The sequence below is a fragment of the Somniosus microcephalus genome, chromosome 2 (assembly GCF_052327205.1).
Source record: "Somniosus microcephalus isolate GS21.2 chromosome 2, FLI_Smic_1.0, whole genome shotgun sequence".
Classification (NCBI taxonomy): domain Eukaryota; kingdom Metazoa; phylum Chordata; class Chondrichthyes; order Squaliformes; family Somniosidae; genus Somniosus; species Somniosus microcephalus.
In genome coordinates, this window is record NC_140988.1 from 137,567,491 (window position 1) to 137,594,224 (window position 26,734).

Below are 26,734 nucleotides of genomic sequence, written 5' to 3' on the forward strand. Positions count from 1 at the left end.
CCCCGGCTATTTGGCAGAGGGCGATGGAACAAGTCTTGCAAGGGATCCCGGGGACCCAGTGTTATTTGGACAATATCCTGGTTATGGGCGAAAATGACAGTGAACACCTTGCCAATCTGGAGCAGGTGCTCACGAGATTACAGGAATATGGGCTATGAGCCAACCGCCCCAAATGCGAGTTCTTCAGGAGACAAATCTCGTATTATGGCCACATGATTGATGAGGAAGGGTTGCATAAGTCGCCGGACAAGATTGAGGCTGTAGTCAAGGCTCCAGCACCAGAAAATGTGTCGCAACTGAGGTCGTTCCTGGTGAACTACTACCATAAGTTCTTGCCGAATTTATCTACAATTCTGCACCCACTGAGCGCCCTGCTGCAAACTGGAGTGACATGGAAATGGAGTGATGAGTGTAAGCGTGCCTTTCAGGAATGTAAATGCCTAATCACTTCAAAAGAAGTATTGGCCCACTACAACCCAACACTACCGATTCGGTTGGCATGTGATGCGTCACCCTACGGCATTGGAGCAGTACTGTCAAACAAATTCCGTGACGGTTCAGAGAGGCCAATAGCCTTTGCGTCGCGCTCGCTAACCTCAGCCGAGCGTAACTACGCCCAGATTGACAGGGAGGCCCTCAGCCTGGTGTGGGGGGTGAATAAGTTCAATCACTATCTGCATGGGCAGAAATTCACCCTACTGACTGATCATCAGCCCCTGGTCTCCATTTTTAACCCAAAGAAGGGCGTTCCGGTGATGAGGGCGCAACGGCTGCAAAGATGGTCACTTTTTCTAGGGGCACATCAGTACGACATAGAGTACAAGGGTACGAAACAGCATGGAAACGCTGATGGGCTGTCGCGCCTACCGTTGACTACGGTAGAAGAAGCACCTGCAGTGGACCCTGTTGAGATATTCCATGTGACCATAGTCGAATGTTTGCCTGTTACAAACTCGAGTATAGAGAAGGAAACCCGAAATGACCCGACACTCTCTCGGGTCTATGATTTGACGGTGAAGGGATGGCCAGCATATGGTGACTCACTGTTGCCAGCATTCTCGACAAGGAGAGAACAGCTGTCAGTGTGCCGAGGAAACTTGATGTGTGGATCCCGAGTGGTAATTCCACCCAAGTTGAGAGATAGAGTGCTCAATGAGCTTCATGAGGGTCATCTGGGAGGGGTAAAAATGAAGAGCCTAGCCAGGGCATTTGTGTGGTGGCCGGGAATCGATAAAGAAATCGAGGATATGACCAAGAGATACACAGGATGCCAGAAGGTCCAAAACGCTCCACCACAGGCCCCGATACATCCATGGGAGTGGCCCTCATCTCCATGGCAACGGGTACACATTGATTTTGCTGGTCCATTTATGGACTCAATGTTTCTAATCGCTGTGGACACCCATTCGAAATGGCCAGAGGTCATTAAAATGTCCTCCACCACCACGGAGAAAACTATTGCAGTCCTAAGGACCATCTTCGCCAGGAATGGGTTGCCAGAACAGATTTGCTCCGACAATGGGCCACAGTTTGTGTCTGAGGATTTCCAGAGGTTCCTGAAGAATAATGGGGTGAAACATTACACATCTGCCCCATATCATCCAGCCACAAATGGATTGGCTGAGAGGTTTGTTCAGACTTTTAAAAAGGCCATAAAGGCAATGTATAATGACGACATACCACTACAACACAAGGTGAATAGTTTCTTGTTTGCTTACCGGAATGCGACACATGCAATAACCAACCAAGCTCCAGCCGTACTGTTCTTCAACCGAAGGCTAAGATGTCACCTGGATTTGTCAAAAAACCAAACATAAGACGAGATGTTGAGGATAAGCAATTCCAGCACATAAATGAGAAACCAACCCGGAGCTTCAAGATAGGGCAACCAGTCTTGGCCCGCGACTACCGAACAGAAAAATGGCAGCCAGGCACGATATGCACACAGCAGGGACCACTAATGTACACAGTGGACGTTGGAGAGAGCATTGTGAGGCGCCATGCTGACCAGATTCTAGAGTCACAGGAACAAGCCAAACCCGTACCACGAGAAGGTGCACCTGGTATTCAACCCGAAGTACAGATTGCGTCTACCTCAGAAGCAGTGGTATTGGAAGCTGACGAACCAACCAATGACAATGAACCAGAATCAGCCCCGCCGCAAGAACAGGATACTCGAGAAAGGCGCTATCCAGTCAGGATCAGGAAGCCTCCTCAAAGACTGAACTTATAAATGATTATTTCAGTGATGTATATAATATCCAGAAAGTTGTAATTAGTTATTATTTAGTTGTTAAATTAATGTTATATACTGTTTATCTAAAAGGGGAGGAATTGTTGTGTATGTACCTTTAAGGGAAGAACTGGTTTTAGACTGCAGTACCGGCAGTGACCACCCCTGTATAAAAGGCCCTAGCAGGCTTCTGTATTTCAGTCTGACGTTGCCCTCCTGTTCAGTAAAGTACCTGTTAAACTGATCTCCCGAAGTCCGTGTATTATTGAGGCGCGGACTTTACACTAATCATGTGCACAAATGGCTGCTGACCATGCCAAATGTCTAATCAATCCTGTTATTTTTTTCCCCTTGCTGTTTCGTCTGAAGGATAAACTAGGATAGCACAAGAGGGCCACTAAAGCAATAGACGGTACAATGGCCACATGGTGCAATTCATTGGCATAGAGGCAATTGAAAGTGTGGACCTGCAGGAGATTGAGCGACCTGACCGAACATCTGAGTACATATCATAACAAATACATGTGCTGAGCACCATATCTTACAGCAATGTTTTGTGCAAATGTTTCATAGGCCATGTACACCTAAAGCGATAACCAAATTGGTAATTAGATACGAAGCAGCCTAGATTTTCCACTTTTGTTGTTATTACAATATCTCCAAAATGGTTACTGGCAGGTTTTTGACAGACTGAAATGGGTTTGTTCTTTATACAAAGTTTATTTTGATCAACTCATTAAGGAACAATTAAGTTAATGAAGTTGAGGTGGTGCTGTATGATGTGTTTGCAAGGATGGTGGTCCTTTGTGTCCAGCATTGCATTTTGCCTGCAAAAAGGTATAGGTAAGCCTGAGGCTACAGCTCAGTTACTTTAATTGATGTATCAGCCCCCTGTTCCATTGTAGGTGCAACTGCCCTTGCAGCGATACACAGTGCTGCATTAACCTCTCTGTTGACCCAGATCTTCAAAAGTCAGTTCTCCCCAGGACATTGCCAGGTACGTGTGCCAGGACCTGCAGACATGGTTGGTAGCATTTTGCCAGGTGCAGCCTAACAGGGTACACAAGCTGTTGACCACCTTCTTACATTCAGTACCACTGAAAATAGGACAGACTGTGAGGAAGTATCCAACACTTAGATATTCAAATATCTTAGTGATGCAATTTGGAATGCTGTTCCAGCTTCTTTTAAGAAGACAAATCTTCTCCAGCACTAATTGTCTGCTAAAGTAAGCTATGTTCACCTCTGTATGCAGATATGGGTGCGTAGGTAACAATAGATGGGCACAGAGCATCTCTCGCGGCTGGAGGAGAACTTGGAGGGGGAGGGGGAGGATCCAGTTGTCGTGGTCCACGTAGGAACCAACAACATAGGTAGAACAAGGAATGAGGTTCTGCTGAGGGAGTTTGAGGAGCAAGGATCTGCAGAACCTCAAAGGTAATAACCGCTGGATTGTTACCTGAGGCACGTGCAAATTGGCATAGGGACAAACAGATTAGAGGTTTAAATGCGTGGTTGAAAGATTGGTGTGGGTGGAAGGGGTTTCAGTTCATGGGGCACTGGAACCAGTACTGGGGAAAGAGGGAGCTCTTCCGTTGAGACGGGCTCCACTTCAACTGGGCTGGGACCAGTGTCCTGGCGAATCGAATAATTAGGGAAGTAGACAGGGCTTTAAACTAATGAAGGGGTGGTGGGAGGATTCAGGAAAGAGTAAATTTAAAAGCAGCGAGAGAAATGTCAAGGCTCTAGAGCAATGTAGCGTTTTGGGTAAAAATAAGCAAAGTGGGTCAGGAAGGGACAGAGAGAGTAAGAACATAAGAATATAAGAACATAAGAAATAGGAGCAGGAGTAGGTCATTCAGCCCTTTGAGCCTGTTCCGCCATTCAATGAGATCATGGCTGATCTTCTGCCTCAATTCCATTCACCGGTCCTGTCGCCATATCCCTTGATGCCCTTACTAGTCAGAAATCTATCGACTTCTGTTTTGAATATATCCAATGACTGAGACTCCACTGCCCTCTGGGGTAGAGAATTACAAAGATTCACCACCCTCTGTGTGAAGAAATTTCTTCTCATCTCAGTTCTGAATGGCCTACCCTTTATCCTGAAGCTGTGGCCTCTGGTTCTAGACTCCCCAGCCAAGGGAAACATTCTCCCAGCATCCACCCTATCAAGCCCTGTAATAATTTTGTATGCTTCAATGAGATCCACTCTCATTCTTCTGAATTCAAGAGAATACAGGCCTAGTTTACTCAATTTCTTCTCATACGACAGTCCTGCCATCTCAGGAATCAATCTCATGAACCTTTGTTACACTCCCTCTATGGCAAGTATATCCTTCCTTAGGTAAAGAGACCAAAATTGTACACAGTATTCCAGGTGTGGTCTCACCAAGGCCCTATATAATTGGAGTAAGACTTCTTTACTCCTGTACTCAAATCCTCTTGTAATGAAGGCCAGCATACCATTTACCTTCCAAATGGCTTGCTGCACCTGCACATTCACTTTCAGTGACTCATGTACAAGGACACCCAGGTCTCTTTGAGCATCTGCATTCCCCAATCTTTCACCATTTAGAAAATACTCTGCCTTTCTGTTTTTTCCACCAAAGTGGATAACTTCACATTTATCCACATTATATTCCATCTGCCTAGTTCTCGCCCACTCACTGAGCTTGTCGAGATCCCCTTGAAGCCTCTTCACATCCTCTTCACAACTGCCACTGCCACCTAGCTTTGTATCATCAGCAAATTTGGAAATGTTACATTTAGTCCCCTCATCCAAATCATTGATATAGATTGTGAATAGCTGGGGCCCAAGCATTGATTCTTGCGGCACCCCACTAGTCACAGCCTGCCACCCTGAAAAAGACCCATTTATCCCTACTCTTTGTTTTCTGTCTGTCAACCAATTCTCAATCCATGCTAGTATATTACCCCCAATTCCATGTGCCCTAACTTTATTCGCCAACCTCTTGTGTGGGACCTTATCGAAGGCCTTCTGAAAATCCAAATACACCACATCTACCGGTTCCCCTTTGTCTACTCCACTAGTTATATCCTCAAAGAACTCCAATAGGTTTGTTAAACAGGATTTCCCTTTCATAAATCCATGTTGACTCTGCCCAATCTTACTATTAGTTTCTAAGTGCCCAGTTATTGCATCCTTTATAATAGATTCCAGCATTTTCCCAACTACTGATGTAAGGCCAACAGGCCTGTAGTTCCCCATTTTCTCTCTCCCTCCTTTTTTAAATAGCGGGGTTACATTTGCTATCCTCCAATCTGCAGGAACCATTCCAGAATCTATAGAATTTTGGAAGATGACAACCAATGTGTCCACTATCCCAATGGCCACCTCTTTCAAAACCCTAGGATGTAGGTCATCCAGTCCTTGGGATTTATCGACTTTTAGTCCCATTAATTATGCTAGCACTGTTTTTTTACCAATAGTAATTTCTTTAAGTTCCTCATTCTCGCCACACCCTTGGTTTTCTCATGTTTCTGGGAGATTTTTTGTGTCTTCCTCCATGAAGACAGAAACAAAGTATTTATTTAATTTCTCTGCCATTTCTTCATTCCCCGTTATAAATTCTCCTGTCTCTGACTGTAAAGGACCTACATTTACCTTCGCCAGTCTTTTCCTTTTCACACACCTATAGAAGCTTTTACCATCCATTTTTATATTTTTTGCTATTTTGTGCTCATATTCCATTTTTCCTTTCTTTATCAATTTCTTGGTCCCCCTTTGCTGATTTCTAAAAAGGTCCCAATCCTCAGGCTGACCACTTTTTCTGGCAACTTTATAAGCTTCCTCCTTTGACTTAATACTAGCTTTAATTTCTTTTGTTAGCTATGGTTGGATCACTTTTCCTTTTGGGTTTTTATGCCCTAGAGGAATATATGTTTGTTGCAAATTATGCATTATTCCCTTGAATGTTAGCCATTGTATGTCCACCTTCATATCTTTTGGTGTAGTCTCCCTATCTACCATGGCCAACTTGTCCCTCATACCCTTGTAGTTTCCTCTGTTTAGATTGAAGACCTTAGTTTCAGATTGGACTACATCACTCTCAAACTTAATGTAACAAAGGTAATAAGGCATCAGTGACGAAGATGACATCAGGGAAAAATAGAAATAAGTCAAAGCTAAAGGCATTATATCTGAATGCGCAAAGCATTCACAACAAAATAGATAAATTAATAGCACAGATAGAAATTAACAGGTTTGATCTAATGTGGCCAAGGTTGGGAACTAAATATTCCAGAATACTTAACTTTTAGAAGAGATAGGCAAAATGGAAAAGGAGGAGGGGTAGCCCTGATTATAAAGGATGGGATAAAGACAGTAGAAAGGATCTTAGCTCCAAAATCAAGAAGTAGAATCAGTTTGGGTGGAGCTAAGAAACAGCAAGGGGCAGAAAACATAGGTAGGAGTTGTTTATAGGCCCCCAAACAGTAGTTGTAATGTAGGGCAGAGTATAAATCAGGAAATTAGAGGCACATTTAACATGAGTAATACAGCAATCATGTGAGACTTTAATCTACATATAGACTGGGCAAACCAAATTTGCAGTAATAGTGTGGAGGATGAATTTGTGGAATGTATGCAAGATAGTTTTCTAGATCAGTATGTTGAGGAACCAACTAGGGAATGGGTTATTTTAAATCCAGTATTGTGCAATGAAAAAGGGTTAATCAATAACCTTGTTAAAGGGGCCTATAGGGAAGAGAGACCATAATATGATAGAATTTATATTGAGTTTGAAAGTGATTTAGTTGAATCCGAAACTAGGGTCTTAAATCTAAACAAAGCAAACTACGTAGGTATGAGGGGCGAGTTGGCTAAGGTAGATTGGGAAACTACATTAAAAGGCATGACAGTAGAGAAGCAATGGCTAGCATTTAACGAATTAATACATAATTTACAACAAATATACATTGCTTTAAGACTTCAAGGGGATATAGACAAGCTAAGTGAGTGGACAAGAACATGGCAAATGGAATATAATGTGGAGAAATGTGAAATTATCCGCAAAAATAGAAAAGCAAAGTATTTTTTAAATGGTGAGAGACTGGGAAATGTTGGTGCCCAGTGGGACCTGGGTGTCCTTGTACATGAATCACTGAAAGTTAGCATTAAGGTACAGCAAGCTATTAGGAAAGCAAATGGTATGTTGGCCTTTATTACAAGGGGACTTGAGTATAAGAGTAAAGACGTCTTACTGCAATTATATAGGGCCCTAGTGAGACCACACCTGGAGTATTGTCTACAGTTTTGGTCTCCTTACCTAAAGAAGGATATACTTGCCATAGAGGGAGTGCAACAAAGGTTCACCAGACTGATTCCTGGGAAGGGGAGATTGCCCTATGAGGAGAGATTGAGTAGACTAGGCCTATATTCTCTAGAATTTAGAACAATGAGAGGTGATCTCATTGAAACATACAGAATTTTTACAGGGCTTGACAGGGTAGGTGCAGGAAGAATGTTTCCCCTGGCTGGGGAGTCTAGAACCAGGGGTCACAGTCTCAGAATAAGGGGTCGGACATTTAGGACTGAGATGAGGAGAAATTTCTTCACTCAGAGGGAGGTGAATCTTTGGAATTCTGTACCCCAGAGGGCTGTGGATGCTCAGCCGTTGAGTATATTCAAGACAGAGATATATAGATTTTTGGATATTAAGGGTATCAAGGGATATGGGGATAGTGCAGGAAAGTGGAGTTGAGGTAGAAGATCAGCCATGATCTTATTGAATCGTGGAGCAGGCGCAAGGGCTAAATGGCCTGCTCCTGCTCCTATTTCTTATGTTCTTATGCAGCATGAGTTGTCTAGCATCCCTTCACAGGTTCTCTTCGTCTTCCAGACACATCAGGGAGGGGGGGAACCCATTGGTGCTAGTAGTCATGCTGAGGGAGAAATAAAATGTTTTTATCAACTGGATCAACAGCTCATGAGAATCTAAGTGCCAAGACAAAAAAAACATGTTAACTTAAATGGCAAAAATATGCTAGGGTTGAAATTATGGTCAGTTTCTGGAGTTTATGAAAGCAAATGAAGGTAATTGATGCCTGCCTTTACCAAGGAGCCCCTCCAATCCCTTAGGGGATTATGAAAACTTCCTCAACCACATTTCTTAATTTGCTTTGGTCCTCAGGTGGTCCTGCTTGAACAGCAGGATGCCACTCCGAGTTATGCCTCCTCAGCAGGGTGAGTTCTTCTGTTGCACAGCTGCTTGCATGTGTACCTAACTTGAATATTGGAATTGTAAGGGGTTTTCCTTGAGAGATTTCCCTGAGGTTCCTCTCTCTAGAGGCCTCTCTCTCTTGCACAGTAAAACCTTGAGTGGTTCGACCCACTTGCCCCTTAGATTCTGTACTCTGGACTTTGGGGCAGGAACTACAATGTAGAGAAAACTCTTGTAGACCAAGTTTGATGAAACAAAATGAAATTTTATTGCATAAGGAAAAATATCAAATCAAATGCAAGCAGATAAGGGAGTACATGGGAGGGAAAAACACACAAACAAATCATAACGACACAGTACTAACTAAGGCAAATACAGGCATCTTATACTCTACAAAGATCATCATGAAATAAAGAAACACACGGATCATCGAGGGACAACAACTCATGTTAATTGTACCCTTAAATCCACCCCCTTATTAAACCTATCTAGATCTGATTGTGAAGGGCCAGAAACATGCTCACCAATCCCACTAGGAGGTGCAAGGTTTTGAACCAGTCTGCGTTTGATCCTTTCAGGCTCTCCGTTTCCACGTGGATCGTGGAGCCCCTGCGAGCTGTGCCACACCTCTCTCCTGAGGTGGGGGTCGGGGCGGCTGCAGGGCATTCTGAAGGGGGAGGGTGAACAGGCAGAGGTCGTGGTTCACATTGGGACCAATGACATAGGTAGGAAGAGGGATGAGGTCCTGCAACAAGAATTTAGGGAGCTAGGTAGCAGATTAAAGAGCAGGACCTCAAAGGTTGTAATCTCTGGATTACTCCCGGTGCCACGTGCTAGTGAGTATAGGAATAGGAGGATAGAGCAGATGAATGCGTGGCTAAAGAGTTGGTGCAGGAGGGAGGGCTTTAGTTTCCTGGATCACTGGGCCTGCTTCTGGGAAAGGTGAGACTTGTACAAGTCGGACGGGTTGCACCTGAACCAGAGCGGGACAAATATCCTTGCAGGGAGGTTTGCTAGCACTGTCGGGGGGGTTTAAACTAAAATGGCAGGGGGTTGGGAACCTGAGCAGGGAGACAGAGGAAAGGAAAACAGGGATAAAAGCAAAAGATAGGAAGGAGTAAAACAAATGTGGCAGTCAGAGAAATCAAAGGTTTAAATCAAACGTGGCCACAGTAAATAATAATTGTAATAGGTCTAAGAGCATTAAAAAAACAAGCCTGAAGGCTTTGTGTCTTAATGCGAGGAGCATTTGTAATAAGGTGGATGAATTGGCTGCGCAAATAGAGGTAAACGAATATGATTTGGTTGGGATTACAGAAACGTGGCTCAAGGATGGCCAAGACTGGGAACTCAACATCCAGGGATATTCGATATTCAGGAAAGATAGGCAAAAAGGAAAGGGAGGTGGGGTAGCATTACTGGTTAAAGAAGTGATTAATACAATTGTAATGAAGGATATTAGCTCTGATGATGTGGAATCTGTATGGGTAGAATTGAGAAATACTAAAGGGAAAAAAACATTAGTGGGAGTGGTATATAGACCTCCAAACAGTAAGGTGGAGGTTGGGGATGGCATTAAAAGGGAAATTAAAGAAGCGTGCAATAAGGTCACAGCAGTCATCATGGGTGACTTTAATCTACATATAGATTGGGCCAACCAAATTAGTAACAATGCTGTGGAGGAGGAATTCCTGGGGTGTTTATGGGATGGTTTCCTGGACCAATATGTCGAGGAACCAACCAGAGATCAGGCCATCTTAGACTGAGTATTATGTAACTAGAAAGGATTAATTAGCAATCTTGTTGTACGAGGCCCCTTGGGTCGGAGCGATCATAATATGATCGAATTCTTCATTAAGATGGAGAATGAAGTAGTTGACTCAGAGACAAGGGTCCACAATTTAAATAAAGGAAACTACGATGGTCTGAGGAGCGAGTTGGGTAGGATTGAGTGGGGAATGGCGCTCAAAGGGTTGACGGTGGATAGGCAATGGCAAACATTCAAAGACCGAATGGATGAGCTACAGAATTTGTTCATCCCAGTTTGGCATAAAAATAAAACAAAAAACGTGACTCAACCGTGGCTAACAAGGGAAATTAGGGATAGCATAAGATAAAAGGAGAGGACATATAAATTGGCTAGAAAAAGCAATAATCCTGAGGATTCGGAGCAGTTTAGGAGTCAACAAAGGAGGACAAAGGGATTAATTAAGAAAGGGAAAATAGAATATGAGAGTAAGCTTGCAGGGAACATAAAAACTGACTGTAAAAGCTTTTATAGATATGTGAAGAGAAAAAGATTGGTGAAGTCAAGCGTAGGTCCCTTACAGTCAGAATCAGGGGAATTTATAATGGGAAACAAGGAAATGGCAGACCAACTAAATACATACTTTGGTTCTGTCTTCACAAAGGAGGACACAAATAACCTCCCAGAGATGCCGGGGAACATAGGGTCTGATGAAAGAGAGGAACTGAAAGAAATCAGTATTTGTAGGAAAATGGTGTTAGGAAAATTGATGGGATTAAAGGCCGATAAATCCCCAGGGCCTGATGGTCTACATCCCAGGGTACTTAAGGAAGTGGCCCTAGAGATAGTAGATGCATTGCTGGTCATCTTCCAGAACTCGATAGACTCTGGAACGGTACCCATAGATTGGAGGGTAGCTAATGTTACCCCACTATTCAAAAAAGGTGGTAGAGAAAAAGCGGCGAATTATAAACCGGTAAGCCTGACATCGGTAGTGGGGAAAATGCTAGAGTCTATTATAAAAGATGTAATAGCAGAGCACTTGGAAAGCAGTGACAGGATCGGACAAAGTCAACATGGATTTACAAAAGGTAAATCATGCTTGACTAATCTACTGGAATTTTTTGAGGATGTAACTGGTAAAATAGATAAGGGAGAACCAGTGGATGTGGTGTATTTGGACTTTCAGAAGGCTTTCGATAAGGTCCCACATAAGAGATTAGCGTGCAAAATTAAGGCACATGGGATTGGGGGCAAGGTATTGACTTGGATAGAGAACTGGTTGGCGGACAGAAAGCAAAGAGTTGGAATAAATGGGTCATTTTCCGAGTGGCAGGCAGTGACTAGTGGGGTACCGCAAAGATCAGTCCTAGGACCCCAGCTGTTCACAATATATATTATTGATCTGGACGAGGGAATTGGATGTAATATCTCCAAATTTGCAGACTACACAAAGCTGGGCGGGAGGGTAAGCTGCGAGGAGTATGTCGGGAAACTCCAGTATGATTTGGACAGGTTGGGTGATTGGGCAGAAACATGGCAAATGCACTATAATGTGGATAAATGTGAGGTTATCCACTTTGGTGGCAAAAACAGGAAGGCAGATTATTATCTGAATGGCAATAGATTGGGAGAAGGGGAAGTGCAAAGAGACCTGGGTGTCCTTGTGCACCAGTCGCTGAAGGTAAGCATGCAGGTGCAGCAGGCGGTTAAGAAGGCAAATGGTATGTTGGCTTTCGTAGCAAGAGGGTTCGAGTACAGGAACAAGGATGTCTTGCTACAGTTGTACAGGGCCTTGGTGAGACCGCACCTTGAGTATTGTGTGCAGTTTTGGTCACCTTACTTGAGGAAGGACATTCTTGCCATGGAGGGAGTGCAGCGAAGATTCACCAGGCTGATACCTGGGGTGGCAGGAATGACGTATGAGGAGAGATTGTGTCGATTGGGCTTATACTCACTGGAGTTTGGAAGATTGAGAGGGGATCTCATCGAAACCTATAAAATTCTGTCAGGTCTGGACAGACTAGATGCAGGAAGGATATTTCAGATGGCCGGGGATTCCAGAACCAGGGGTCATAGTCTAAGGATAAGGGGTAAGCCATTTAGGACTGAAATGAGGAGGAATTTCTTCACCCAGAGCGTGGTGAACCTGTGGAATTCTCTGCCACAGAGGGCGGTGGAGGCTAGTTCATTAAATATATTCAAGAAAGAGTTGGATATATTTCTTGAGGCTAAAGGGATCAAGGGATATGGGGAAAAGGCAGGGACAGGGTACTGAATTTGGATGATCAGCCATGATCACATTGAATGGTGGAGCAGGCTCGAAGGGCCGAATGGCCTACTCCTGCTCCTATCTTCTATGTTTCTATGTTTCTATGACACCGGCGGGCCTGGATGTCGGCGGGGTCGAGGATCGTCGGCTCGACCCTGGTTAGTGGAGCCTTGGGCTGGCTCCCATCGCTTCTTCAGTTTATTTTTATCTCTTCTCCTTCCAACCGGGGTGGCTGGAAGGTTTCTTCTCTTGGGGTTTTATATTTTTGTTTCTTCTCCCAAGTTGGGTCAATGGCCTCTCATTCCGGCAACGGCCCGGGGATGGTCGATGATCTCCCGATGTGTTTCCCTGGGGCGGGACGCCGGCTTCGAGACGGCCTTCTTGATGTTGGCTTGGTTCTTCTTCCTCCTCCGAGTGCCTGCTTCTTCTTCTGAGTGTCCGGATTCAAGCTCGTGTCCAACTGCCGAAAAGTCTTCCAGATATAGCTTTCTCCCAGAAACTTCCGTCTCCCGCCCAAAATCAGGTTAGCCTTTGTTTAACTTTTGGCGGGCTGGGAGCACAGCGGGGTAGTTATTATATTTTAAAATGTTTTAAACGGCCGGTAAAGGCCCATCTCTGGTCTGGAATTACCTTCATTGTTTTTAATGTCCTGCTGATCTCGTTATCTAGTCCTGGGTGCTGTTCTCATGAATATGAAATTGTCCCCTTTTGTCTGGGTCAACATTTAGATGGCCTCTGTCTCCAGGCCGATCTTGACTGGATGTGCATCTAATCCATATGTATATGTGTGGGTCTGGTTTCGTTCTCTCAGAAACGGCTTCCAGAACTTACTGTGGGTTGAATCCACAAAGCTGTCTGTGGTTGCGCTGGGACCATTTTAAAGTGTCCCAATAAGCTGGTCACATGGTATGGTGGCCATTTTGTATGCCCCATTTTCTGGGCTTCTTTTAAAACAGTCTTTAAAATCACGGCCTCTTCTGCCATTTGACCCTTATTAATACAAAGTCCAATTTTGCGAATCCTACACTCCCTCCTGATGATACTGTAACTTGCTTGAAGTATCATAATTCTGGGTGAGCAAAATTTTCTGACCTTCCACAATCTAACCATCCCCAGTATTTACCTATCTATGACCCCACGACACATGCATTTCCCATTTCAGAAAAATCTAGTGTACATTAAGCATCTATAGATGGCAATACCTTGGAGTTAAAAATCTAACAATTTACTTCCAGGTGTGGAGGGGGTCCTTATACCCCTACATTAGCTAGTTCATACACATTACCCTTTTAATAATATCATCACATCTAATAAAACTTCAATCATAAAATAAAGTACACACACGAAAAATTCAAGATGCACATGAATACATATCAAAAATAATACAGAGGAGGGAGGGAATACTTTAACTTTATACAAAGCAGCAAAATCTAAATGGGTGTATCTTCTTCTACCCGCACATAATGCTCCCTCCATTCCCCTCTATTCTTATACTTTTGCGAATGTTTGACCTTTTTACAGTGTACAAACAGTAAATAAACTGCAATGATAACCTGGCACACTACAAGAATGTGGGAGGCTATCCAAATCCAGGATGGGACTTCTATATTAGTGAACAGGTCCCACCATGGTGGGGTCACTATATCCAATATGTCTACCCCATCTCTAAAATCTTCTGCTCCAGTGTGTATAAGTGTTTCTGTGAAACAACAATGGCTTTTAATATCTTGGTGAGGTGCTCAGGGAGAGGGGGAATGATATATCCAAAATGTGCAACGAATCGCTACAGATCGGTGAAATTCTCTTTAACAGTGATGTGAACAGTGGAAGGTTCAGGAATGGGGACAATTCACTCTTGGGCCACTTGAACTTCTGCCCTCGGCTTGAAACAGAAGCTGCTGTCACTAACCGGACACCAACCGTGCTGTCCATGCTGGTAGTGGGGCGCTGCAGTGGTGACACAGTATGTCCCACCTCCTATATATGACACCTGTGGGGGCACATGGCCTTGTGCCATTGCCTCCATGGTGCAATTTATAGGCTTCGCGCCAGCAGTTCTGAACCGGCACTGTGGTTTTGAATGGGCATTCAAGTGCTGGGGACACAGGATGATGTGTGCTCCCCGGCTCCGGCACCCTGAGAGGTCGGTACCCGTCATTGCATGCTCCCATCGAATGACATAAGGTGGGACCCCCGTGTAGCGAATGTGCGCACCCCCTTGAATGACTCCAATGTTCTCCACCCTGTATACCGGGGCGGGTTTAGCTGTCTTTCCCATCACCGGCATTCTTACCACTATACCCATAATGGTGTGATTAGACCGTCCACAGTCCAGTGGGACTGGGTAGGCCTCTGAAGCTAGTCTGAGCTGGCACGGACTCAATGTATTCTCAAAAGGGTGGAGGGCTGCGAGGTGCTTGTTGCTGATCCAGGAGGGGACTAAACCTTGTTTTAAATCCTCCAGATTACTGCGGCCCTCGCCCAGTAACCACGCCCCGTACAGCACACAAGCTTCATTCTGCGCAGCCTGATCGGACGCATTCCGATCCTCCCTGATGAGAGCATTTACCGTTCTGGCGTGTTTCTCCAGCTCAGCTATTATCTCTTTTAAGTGTCGTGTCATGGCCTGGTCCTCATGTAACTCAGAACCCACTACCTTATTCTCATCAGTCAGTATCTTTCTTAACTGTGTTTTTAAACCATTGATCTGGGTTTGCAGCTCCATGTCATCCAGTGTGCTGATGATGAAAGTTCCTGTATTAAAAGCTGTGAAAATATCATTTACTGCACCCCTTCTTTGTCTCCCTACTCTGTCCAAGACCTCATGTGGTGTGGTGTACAATTCGGCTCTGTCGACATCGGCAAAGTCGAATTTGTAAAACTGTTTAAACATGTTTGTTAACAGGACCTGGTATAATTGCTCCGTTTCCTTGGGGCACCACGCTGGCAATCTTACCTTGGTGAGATTTAAAATCACCGAAGCCACCGCGTACTGGACCCCTTGGTACAGTACCTGACCTGTGGGTACCAATACCAATCCGTTCCCGGTTCCCTTTGTCATGGTGGGGCACCCTTCCTTGAGGGCTTTAGCTACCGGAATTGTGGGCAAGGGCTTGCGGGGTCGGGTGATGAGCTCCGTGGCGTTTACTGGGATCTGAGAGTATGGGACTCCGCACGCCCATGTGTTGACGTCCCACCTCATTCCTTGTCCAGCATCCTGCTACTGTCTTTGGAAAAAGATGGAGACGCCTGTGGGGCAAGCGCGTTCTGAACCCCACATACAGATGTAGATCCCCTCATCTGGTTCCCACCATTTGTCCCAACAGACACTCAACCCCCCGTGAGTTCCCGTTATTGTCCGATGGGTGTTGTTACTCAGTCTCTCCCACTCCACAGTGGAATTCTTCATGGTGCTGCTCAACTTGCGCAGCCACCACCAACGGTCCAAAGGTACATGTCCCAAACAGTTGAAGCAAATCTTCTTGCCCACGGTGACGCTGATCCTGGGTGCAATGATCCGTACCCTGGGGCACATCAGAGATGTTTCTCTGTACGCAAACCCCGTCTGGCTGGAGTATTCAGTAGAGTTCGACCCCAGCCAGCCTGGCCATTTTCCTTCATGGAAGTAGGCAGCAGCCTCTTCAGCGTCCCGTGGGCCGGTTCCATCAGTCGCGATGGGGCCTCTATTGCCAGAGCACCCATAAATCGTGGAGTCCTTGGTGCGGCCCCGATAGGCCCAGCTCCACCTGATCATCACGAACGCGACGAGGATCCCTCTCATCTTTCTCCTGGTTCCTGCAACAAATCAAACGATATAGCCAGGCTCCCGAGAGATTCTGGCTTAGGTGACGGCATGATCGGCTCTTTCGACCTCGATCCAAAACAACACTCATACTGGACAGTTTTAAAACTACTTAAACTCTAATCCCCTTAATATATTTACACACGTTAAACTTGAACTAAACTTAACTTATGTACAGCGCCGCCCGTCCCCGGGCGGCTTGCCTAATCTCTGATTGGACTGCAGCTCGCCGCTCCCTGTGGTGAGGCTGCAGTGACCTGTGGCTCGGGTTCCCCGCAGACTTTTGCTGTTAAACGGGAACTGTGTTTTTTCATGGATTTCTGAAGTCGGCATCTACTGGGGGCGGGGGAATCGGGCCAAGGTTTTACAGGCTGAGGCGTTCGAGTCGACCTGCGAAAAGGTACTTTGGGCATGGCTCCCTTAGTGAGTGGACCTTCGGGTGGAACCTTAGCTCTCACAGACAGTGGCTCTTCCATGACTGTGGGCTTCGGCTCCCTTCCCTCAGGCTCCACCCCTTTGGGATTCGGGCAGGCTCCCTTGGCAAGTGGACCTTCGGGTGGGACTTCAGCTCTCACAGCCCGTGGCTCTTCCACGACTGTGGACTTCGGCTCCCTCCCCTCAGGCTCCGCCCCTTCGGGAATTGGGCCTGTGGCAGACGGCTCCTCCTCACCTGTCCCTACAGGTGGAGAATCTCTGCCCCCAATTTCTACCTCCCCCACGCTCGAGTCGAGGGCGGGTTCTCCATCCTCCGACTCCACCTCCTCCAGAATCGTGTCGAGGGCGGGACCTTGTTGTTCGGGCCCCTCCTCATCCGAGTCCCAGGCCATCGGAGAAAGCTCCCCCCAGTTGGGCGGGACCTCTTCTCCTTCCAAGCAGGCTACTGTAATGTATATACCTTTAAGGGGGGAACTATCTTTTACAGCTCATGTATACTGCAGTACAGGCAGTGACCACACCTGTATATAGCACTGAGTAGTAATCTGTACAGATCAGTTCCCGTGTGAGCCACGTTGAGTAAACACCTGTTATACCGTTCTCCTGCAGTCTGTGTCTTATTATACACAGACACAACATTGGCGACAAGGCAAGTTCGAACCTACCTGCAACTCTGCATCACCTCCCGGGGATTCGTTCCTGGAGATCAGTGGATTGGAGGTCAAGGCCAGAGACTCGGGCGTCGACCACGGTCAACTGCCCAGTCATCCAGCAGAGACCCGAGAATTGCGGGGGAGGCTGTCGAGAGCCAGGCTTGGCTTTCCAGTCGAGGTGGTCCAGCGAAACGGGCTGGCAACAGGTAGTGAGCAGACCCTTCCTGGACAGCAGCGGGCTAGAGCCCGACCGAGCAGCACAGCAAAGGGCCGAGCAGCATCGACGGGGGAGAGAGAGAGAGGGCAGAGCGCACAGGGCACAGCCGGTGTTCAGGGGCCGAGCAGCGTCAAAGAGAGGGAGAGAGAGACGCGCAGAAACCCGCGAGGCGCCGCCATTGCCACGAGGACCGCCGAGAGCGGTGTTGGCAGCAGCGCAGGAGAAGCGCGTGAAACCTACAGGGCGCCGTCATTGCCACGAGAACCGCCGGGAGCGGCGTTGGCAGCAGCGGGGGAGGAAGGAAAGCGCGGGAGACGCCATTTTAAGCCATTGGGAGATGCCATTTTAAACCACACCCAAAATGCCGACGACTGGCAGTATCACCGCGTTTGACAATGAAGTCGAAGATTGGACTACATATGTCGAACGAATAGAGGTATACTGCAAGGCAAATGAGGTGTCAGATGACAAGAAAGCGTCAGTATTGTTAAATTTAATGGGTGCAAAGACGTATGGGTTATTACGAAATCTAGTAACCCCAATGAAGCCAATGGACAAGAGTTTTGAAGACATAGTAACGATACTACAGGAACATTTAAACCCCACACTGCTGCTGATAGCAGAAAGATTCAAGTTTCACAAACGGAACCAACATAAGGATGAAAGCAATGCTGATTATTTAACAGAACTGCGCAAACTATCGAAACACTGCCAGTTTGGAGCGGGACTGACAGATACCTTAAGGGACAAGTTTGTGTGTGGGCTTCAAAGTGAAGGAACTCAGAAATGGCTTTTATCTGAAAAGGACCTTACGCTGGAAAAGGCTTTCAGCATTGCGGTATCATATGAAGCAGCAGCACGGGGCGCTGCAGAGATACAACAGAGACCGCAAGAATATGGCACAAACAAAATGTCATATAGAACAGAGAAGTGCTATCGCTGCGGCAGAACAACACACGACCAGAATGATTGCTGGTTCAAAGACAAAGTGTGCAGACAGTGTGGAAAAGTAGGACACATAGCACGAAGAAGTCGGGAAGAAAACCAGCAATAAGAAACCTACCAAGGTAAAGTACAAGAAGGTACATAAGATGACAGGGAATAGTTCAGATGAACAAAAGAGTGATAACGACTCCGAAAGCAGGGAACTGAGTTGTCTGAAACTACATAATGTGATCACAACGGAGGATCACCAATCCATTTGGGTCACTCTCAAGATAGCAGGAGTCCAGGTAAAGATGGAATTGGACACAGGATCAGCCCTAACAGTCATAAACCGACGGGACTACGAGCGGCTATTCTCACACATACCCTTGAGAGACACAAAAATTATTTTGAAGACGTACACGGGGCAAAAAGTCTACCCCAAAGGAAAAATAAGGGTGACCGTTATATATAACGGTAAGGAAACACCAAAACTAGACCTGTATGTATTGCAAGATGGAGGACCACCATTACTGGGACGTGAATGGATCCGGAAAATACAACTGGATTGGCATTCCATACAGGCACTGACTGTGGCTCATAAAAAGGATGACAACGTCACACCTGGACGACTGTCAAAGATCCTAACTGACGCGAAAGAAGTGTTCCAGCAAGGACTCGGAACACTAAAAGGCATGACAGCGCCGATTAAAATTGAAAAAAACGCAAGCCCCAAATTTTTTAAGGCCAGACCGGTACCTTATGCGATCCGCCCAGCCGTCGAAGCAGAGCTGGAGAGTCTGGAACGTTCACGTGTACTGTCCAAGGTAGACTGGAGCGAGTGGGTTACACCCATCGTCCCTGTGATGAAAAAGTCGTTGAGCAGCACGCCTGGGGAACCAAGGAAGGTTCGCATCTGTGGGGACTTTAAGGTAACAGTGAACCCGATCCCTCACACCGTACAATATCCACTTCCGCGGATTGAAGATATTTTCGCCTCGCTCTCTGGAGGGAAACGCTTCACTAAGATTGATCTGGCCCAGGCGTATCTGCAAATGGAGGTAGAAGAAGCATCAAAAAAATACCTCACAATCAACACCCATAAAGGTCTCTACCAATACAACCGGTTGGTATTCGGGGTAGCATCAGCTCCGGCTATTTGGCAGAGGGCAATGGAACAAGTCCTGCAAGGGATCCCAGGGATCCAGTGTTATTTGGATGACATCCTGGTCACGGGCGAAAATGACAGTGATCACCTTGCCAACCTGGAGCAGGTGCTCACTAGATTGCAGGAATATGGGCTCCGAGCTAACCGCCCCAAATGCGAGTTTTTTAGGAAACAGATCTCGTATTGTGGCCACGTTATTGATAAAGAGGGGTTACATAAGTCCCCAGAGAAGATTGAGGCAGTCGTCAAGGCTCCAGCACCGAAAAATTTGTCACAACTGAGGTCGTTCCTCAGGCTGGTAAACTACTACCATAAGTTCTTGCCAAATTTGTCTACAATACTACACCCACTGAACACCCTACTGCAAACTGGGGTGTCATGGAAGTGGAGTGACGAATGTGGATGAGCGTTCCAGAAGAGCAAAACACTAATCACATCGAAAGAGGTATTGACCCATTACAACCTGGCATTACCAATTCGGTTGGCATGTGATGCGTCACCCTATGGCATTGGAGCGGTGCTGTCGCACAAATTCTCGGATGGCTCAGAGAGGCCAATAGCCTTTGCGTCACGATCACTAACCTCAGCCGAGCGTAACTACGCCCAGATTGACAGGGAGGCCCTCAGCCTAGTGTGGGGAGTGAAAAAGTTCAATCACTATCTGCACGGGCAGAAATTCACCTTGCTGACTGATCACCAGCCTCTTGTCTCCATTTTTAATCCGAAGAAGGGCGTTCCGGTGATGACTGCGCAACGACTACAAAGATGGTCACTTTTTCTAGGGGCGCACCACTATGAGATTGAATATAAGGGCACGAAACAGCATGGAAATGCTGATGGGCTATCACGCCTGCCACTGCCTACTGCGGAGGAAGCACCAGCAGTGGATCCTGTCAAAATATTCCATTCGACTATAGTTGAATACCTACCGGTAACTAACGCTTGTATCGAAGAGGAAACCCGAAATGACCTGACACTGTCTCGGGTATATGATTTGACGGTGAAGGGATGGCCAGCACATGGCGACTCACTGTTGCCAGCATTCTCGACAAGGAGAGAACAGCTGTCAGTGTGCCGGGGGACCTTGATGTGTGGATCCCGAGTGGTAATTCCACCCAAGTTAAGGGATAGAGTGCTCAATGAGCTTCATGGGGGTCATCTGGGAGGGGTAAAAATGAAAAGCCTAGCCAGGGCTTATGTGTGGTGGCCGGGAATCGATAAACAAATCGAGGACCTGACCAAGAGCTGCTCAGGATGCCAGAATGTCCAAAATGCATCACCACAGGCCCCTCTACACCCATGGGAGTGGCCCTCATCTCCATGGCAACGGGTGCATATTGATTTTGCTGGTCCATTCATGGACTCAATGTTTTTAATAGCCGTGGATGCACACTCGAAATGGCCTGAGGTCATCAAAATATCCTCCACCACCACGGAGAAAACTATTGCAGTCCTACGGACCATTTTTGCCAGGAATGGCTTGCCAGAACAGATTTGCTCCGACAACGGACCACAGTTTGTGTCCCAAGATTTCCGGAGGTTCTTGAAAAAGAATGGGGTAAGGCATTACACATCCGCCCCGTATCATCCAGCCACAAATGGATTGGCTGAGAGGTTCGTACAAACCTTTAAGAAGGCAATAAAGGCTATGTACAATGACAACATTCCGCTGCAGCACAAGCTGGACAATTTCCTGTTCGCCTACCGGAATGTGACACATGCAGTCATCAACCAGGCCCCAGCCATGATGTTCTTTAACCGAAGGTTAAGATCTTGCCTGGATTTGCTCAGACCAAACGTACGAAGAGATGTTGAGAGTAAGCAATTCCAGCACATCCATGAGAAGCCAACAAGGAGCTTCAATGTAGGGCAACCATAATAATAATAATAATAATCAACTTTATTGTCATTGTTAGTGCACAAGTGCAGTACAACGAAATGTAGGCTTGCGGCTCCCGAGAGTGGACATTTAGATTAAGACATTTAAACATTCAACATTCATTTGGCTTGTAATACATTAACATAAACATAACCATAATAAAGTGCATTGGCAGTCTTGGCCCGCGACTACCGAACAGAAAAATGGCAGCCAGGAACGATATGCACACGGCAGGGCCCACTAATGTACACAGTGGACGTTGGGGAGAGCATCGTGAGACGCCATGCTGACCAGATCCTAGAGTCACAGGAACAAGTCAACCCCATGCCTCGGACATACATACATGGTGATGAACCCAACGTAAAGGTCGCATCTACCCCAGAAACAGTAGCATCGGAAGCTGATGAACCAACCGACGACAGGGGGCCAGAATCGCCTCCGCACCAAGAGCAAGACACTCGGGAAAGGCGCTATCCAGAAAGGATCAGGAAGCCTCCCCAAAGACTGAATATATAAATAGACTATTTTCAGCTAATGTTGCATGTTAAAAGTGTTAATTGTAATTAGTTTGATATTTAATTGTTAAATGAGTGTTATGGTACTGTTAATCTAAAAGGGGAGGAATTGTAATGTATATACCTTTAAGGGGGGAACGATCTTTTACAGCTCATGTATACTGCAGTACCGGCAGTGACCACACCTGTATATAGCCCTGAGTAGTAATCTGTACAGATCAGTTCCCGTGTGAGCCGCGTTGAGTAAACACCTGTTATACCGTTCTCCTGCAGTCTGTGTCTTATTATACACAGACACAACAGCTACAACGCCAGCTTGTGTGGTCTGTGACTCATCGCGCGCCTCAGGCTGCAGATCTTTACCCTCAGACCTGGCTTCGGTTGCTGATGCTATTGCACCCGGTTTAAACAGTTTGCACTGATTGATGTGAAACCATTTAGTGCGCCGGGGCAACTTCACTGCGTATACCATGGGGCTGGCTTTACCTACAATCTTGTAGGGTCCCCTGTACAGTGGTTCTGAACTCCCCACTCAGGCAGAGTCTCCTACCATGACCTTATCTCCTACTTCCCACTCCTGGGCTCCAGTGGTGGGGATCGATAGATCTTGTACCGATTCCCGTCTGGCCTTATCTATGTTTCTCTCACCGGCGCGGATGGTCAGCCCCAGGAATTTCACTTCCTGCTGGCCGACCCGTGCCTTCTTTGGGTTTACTTTGAAACCCTTTCTTCCTAACAGCTCCAATAACTCAGCCAATAGTGGGCCATGCTCCTCTCTCGAGTCTGTGAACAGGAGCAGGTCGTCCACATACTGCACTAGCTGATTGGGCTGGCTCAACTCTTTTAAACTCCCTGCCATGCATTGGTGGAAAATGCTGGGGCTGTTGTGGAAACCCTGTGGCAAGCAGTTCCAGGTGTACTGTTGCCCTTTAAATGTAAAGGCAAACTTGTACTGATCCTCCCTCCATAAAGGGATGGACCAAAACCCATTAGAAATATCCAGTACCGTGAACGTGGTCGCGGAGGCTGGAATACTTCCTATCAGGTCGGCAACTGCTGCTACTGTCGGCGCGCAGGCTGGGATGTTGCTATTGAGGACTCTGTAGTCCACCGTGGCTCTCCAGGAATCGTCCGGCTTCCTCACCGGCCATAATGGAGAGTTCACATGGGTGACTATCGGTCTCAACACGCCCTGCTGCACCAGTGAAGATATTGCTGTCTCCATGTCGAGCTCCGCTTCCCGGGGGAAGTTGTACTGTTTTTGGGGTCGGGCCATGGGGTCCCCGTCTACTCTGACCTCAAACCCGATGACCCTCCCGCAATCGTGCTTGTGAGTGGCAAACGTCGTCAGGTGGTCGCACACAAATTCCTGCAAATCTTGTGGGACGCCCGCGACCATGAGCTCGAGGTCATAGCCCTCTTTTGGCTTCACGGTACACAGGGTCCCTCTTTCTCCTTCCCCTGGGATGACGACTACCTTGCCCGGCTCACCCTTACCCGCTCCCCAAAGACAATGGTTTCTTCGGTCCACGAGGATCCCGTGTTCGACCAAGAAATCGGACCCGAGGATCCCTTTCCCATTCTCCACCTCCCACTTCATCAGTATACACCTCCACTTGGTGCGGAGTGGTTCTAAATGAAAGGAGAGGGGAATGGAATGTGTGCCAGCCTGTTCCCTGCCTGTGAAGCCCGACAGAACATATGGAACCCTGGTGGACAGAGGTGAGGTGGCGGGGTTATCTGTGTGGATCACGGTGCACGATGCCGCCGTATCCAACAAATAGGTCCCTTTTACCTCCTGCATGTCCATCTCCATGAGGGGTCGTCTCCATATATCATATCGCAGCGCACACAAGTAAACGGGCTGCACCAGCTCTAGTCATTTGGGCACAGCGGTCGGGGTTTCGGGGGCGACAAGACCGGTGGTGACAGCTATTTTCCCCAGCGAAATCATCAGAGACCGCATTGCCTCTAAAACCGATTCAATTGCAGCGGGATCCATAACCGCACCAGCTCCTTGTGCTGGGGCAGGAGCTACGGCTTGGGTTTGGGCTGGCGCTGGGGCGGCGGTCTTGGCTTGGGCTTGGGCGGCAGGAAATCTCCCTTTACTATCCTTCCACGGATTTCTACAGTCCTTGCGCCAATGTCCATCCTTCCCACACCCGTAGTAATTGAGCTTGGCTTGGACAGGGCGATTCCCCTCCTGACGCCACTCCTTCTTGCTTGGGGCTGCGGGTTTTGCCTCATGCACCTTTCCCTTCTGGGGAGGTGTTTCCTGACCTCTACAATTCTTGTACGCCGCATTGAGCTGACGGAGTACCGTCTCCTCCGTGACGCCGGGACCTTGGGGATCAAACCAAGATCTGGCTAGGGCCCGTATCTCTGGCAAGCTGTTGGTAACCAAGCAACGGAGCCAATGAACCCGCTGTTCGTTGCTCATTACAGCCCCTTCAGGCATACCCGGACAGCTGCATCGATACACCTGCCACAGTCTTTCTGCGAAAACCCATGGGGGTTCACCAGATAGCTGCACGGTCCCTTCCATACGGTCGAACGGACTACCGTCGTCCACTCCCATCACTTCTAAAACTTCCTCCCTGAGATCCTCATACCCTTTCTGTCCCCTCTTACTATCCTCTGAGAGGCACTGAAGGATTGTGCAATCCAGGGAGAAAAGCAACAGTTTCACCTGTTCCTGATCATCACAGTCATTGATGGCTGCTGTTTCCTCTATCTCCCTGAAATGAAGCGAGGGATCTCCCTTTACTGTGAGTCATGCAAGGTGGCTCACCATGGACCTTAATTGCGGGCCAGCGTAGGGCACCACGAGCTGGTTCTGGTGGGGTCCGATACTGCCATCGGCAACGATGGGACCGAGCCTCTGGTGCCGAGCGGGACACATTGGTGCCAGTCCTGGCTTTGCTACCAATGGTTCTTCCTCACACTCCACCTCGGCTACCTCCTCTTTTATGACCCCCTCCTTTTCCGGCCAAGTCTCACTATAGCTCGGCAGTGCTGAGGGCTCGGTGGCTGGTACCACAATCACCTCAGCTGGAATCGGCTGTTTTGATTCCTTTAAAAAGTCCATGTGACTGGCTTTCAGGCTGACGAGACACACCATGCCTCTTGCCTTAACCAGGGCCATTCTTAGGTCCTCTATGGTCTTTTGGCAGGGGCCGTGGTCTGTGCTCTCAAACCCGTGCTCGAGGGCTAGCTTGTAAGCTGCCCTAACCTCTACTACTCTCTCCTCCTGCGCTCTTAGCTGTTGTGCGAGGCGAGCGTTTTTCTCCCGTATCCTCGTTTCATTAATCTTTGCCTCAGTAACCTGGCACTCCAGGTACTCTATCCTAGCCTGATGTTGACTAGCTACCACTTGGCGTTCCTGATTCAGCGCGTGAAGCGCTGTGATGAGTTTGTCCCCACCCATGGCCTTTTCCTCTAACTCTGCTGCCTGGGTTGTGATTTTGGCTGCCAGTGCAGCAACGACCCGGTCCAAGATCTGGACCTGCTTCTTGTAACACATCAGCCACACTGCCTTCTCCACTGTCTTCTTATGCTCTTTGCTCTCTGTCCACCTGATGGCCCCGTCCACTGGATGCCCATCCAGTAAGAGATCGAAAATCCACTGTTTAGTGAGAATTACCTTGCCAAAGACATAATCTGCTGTCCTCTCATCCATTGCATTTCGACCGTTCAAACTTGGATCTACTACATTGCAATCCTGCTGCCAGAGTCCTGCCGTGGTCGCCATTTTCTGTAAGGGGTTTTCCTTGAGAGATTTCCCTGAGGTTTCTCTCTCTAGAGGCCTCTCTCTCTTGCACAGTAAAACCTTGAGTGGTTCGACCCACTCGCCCCTTAGATTCTATACTCTGGATTTTGGGGCAGGAACTACAATGTAGAGAAAACTCTTGTAGACCAAGTTTGATGAAACAAAATGAAATTTTATTGCATAAGGAAAAATATCAAATCAAATGCAAGCAGATAAGGGAGTACATGGGAGGGGAAAACACACAAATAAATCATAACGACACAGTACTAACTAAAGCAAATACAGGCACCTTATATTCTACAAAGATCATCATGAAATAAGGAAACACACGGAACATCGAGGGACAACAACTCATGTTAATTGTACCCTTAAATCCACCCCCTTATTAAACCTATCTAGATCTGATTGTGAAGGGCCAGAAACATGCTCACCAATCCCACTAGGAAGTGCAAGGTTTTGAACCAGTCTGCGTTTGATCCTTTCAGGCTTTCCGTTTCCATGTAGATCGTGGAGCCCCTGCGAGCTGCACCACACCTCTCTCCTGAGGTGGGGGTCGGGGGCGGCTGGACACTGGCGGGCCTGGATGTCGGCGGGGTCGAGGATCGTCGGCTCGACCCTGGTTAGAGGTGCCTTGGGCTGGCTCCCATCGCTTCTTCAGTTTATTTTTATCTCTTCTCCTTCCGACCGGGGTGGCTGGAAGGTTTCTTCTCTTGGGGTTTTATATTTTTATTTCTTCTCCCAAGTTGGTTCGATGGCCTCTCGTTCCGGCAACAGCCCGGGGATGGTCGATGATCCCCCGATGTGTTTCCCCGGGGCGGGACGCCGGCTTCGAGACGGCCTTCTTGATGTTGGCTTGGTTCTTCTTCCTCCTCCGAGTGCCTGCTTCTTCTTCTGAGTGTCCGGATTCAAGCTCGTGTCCAACTGCCGAAAAGTCT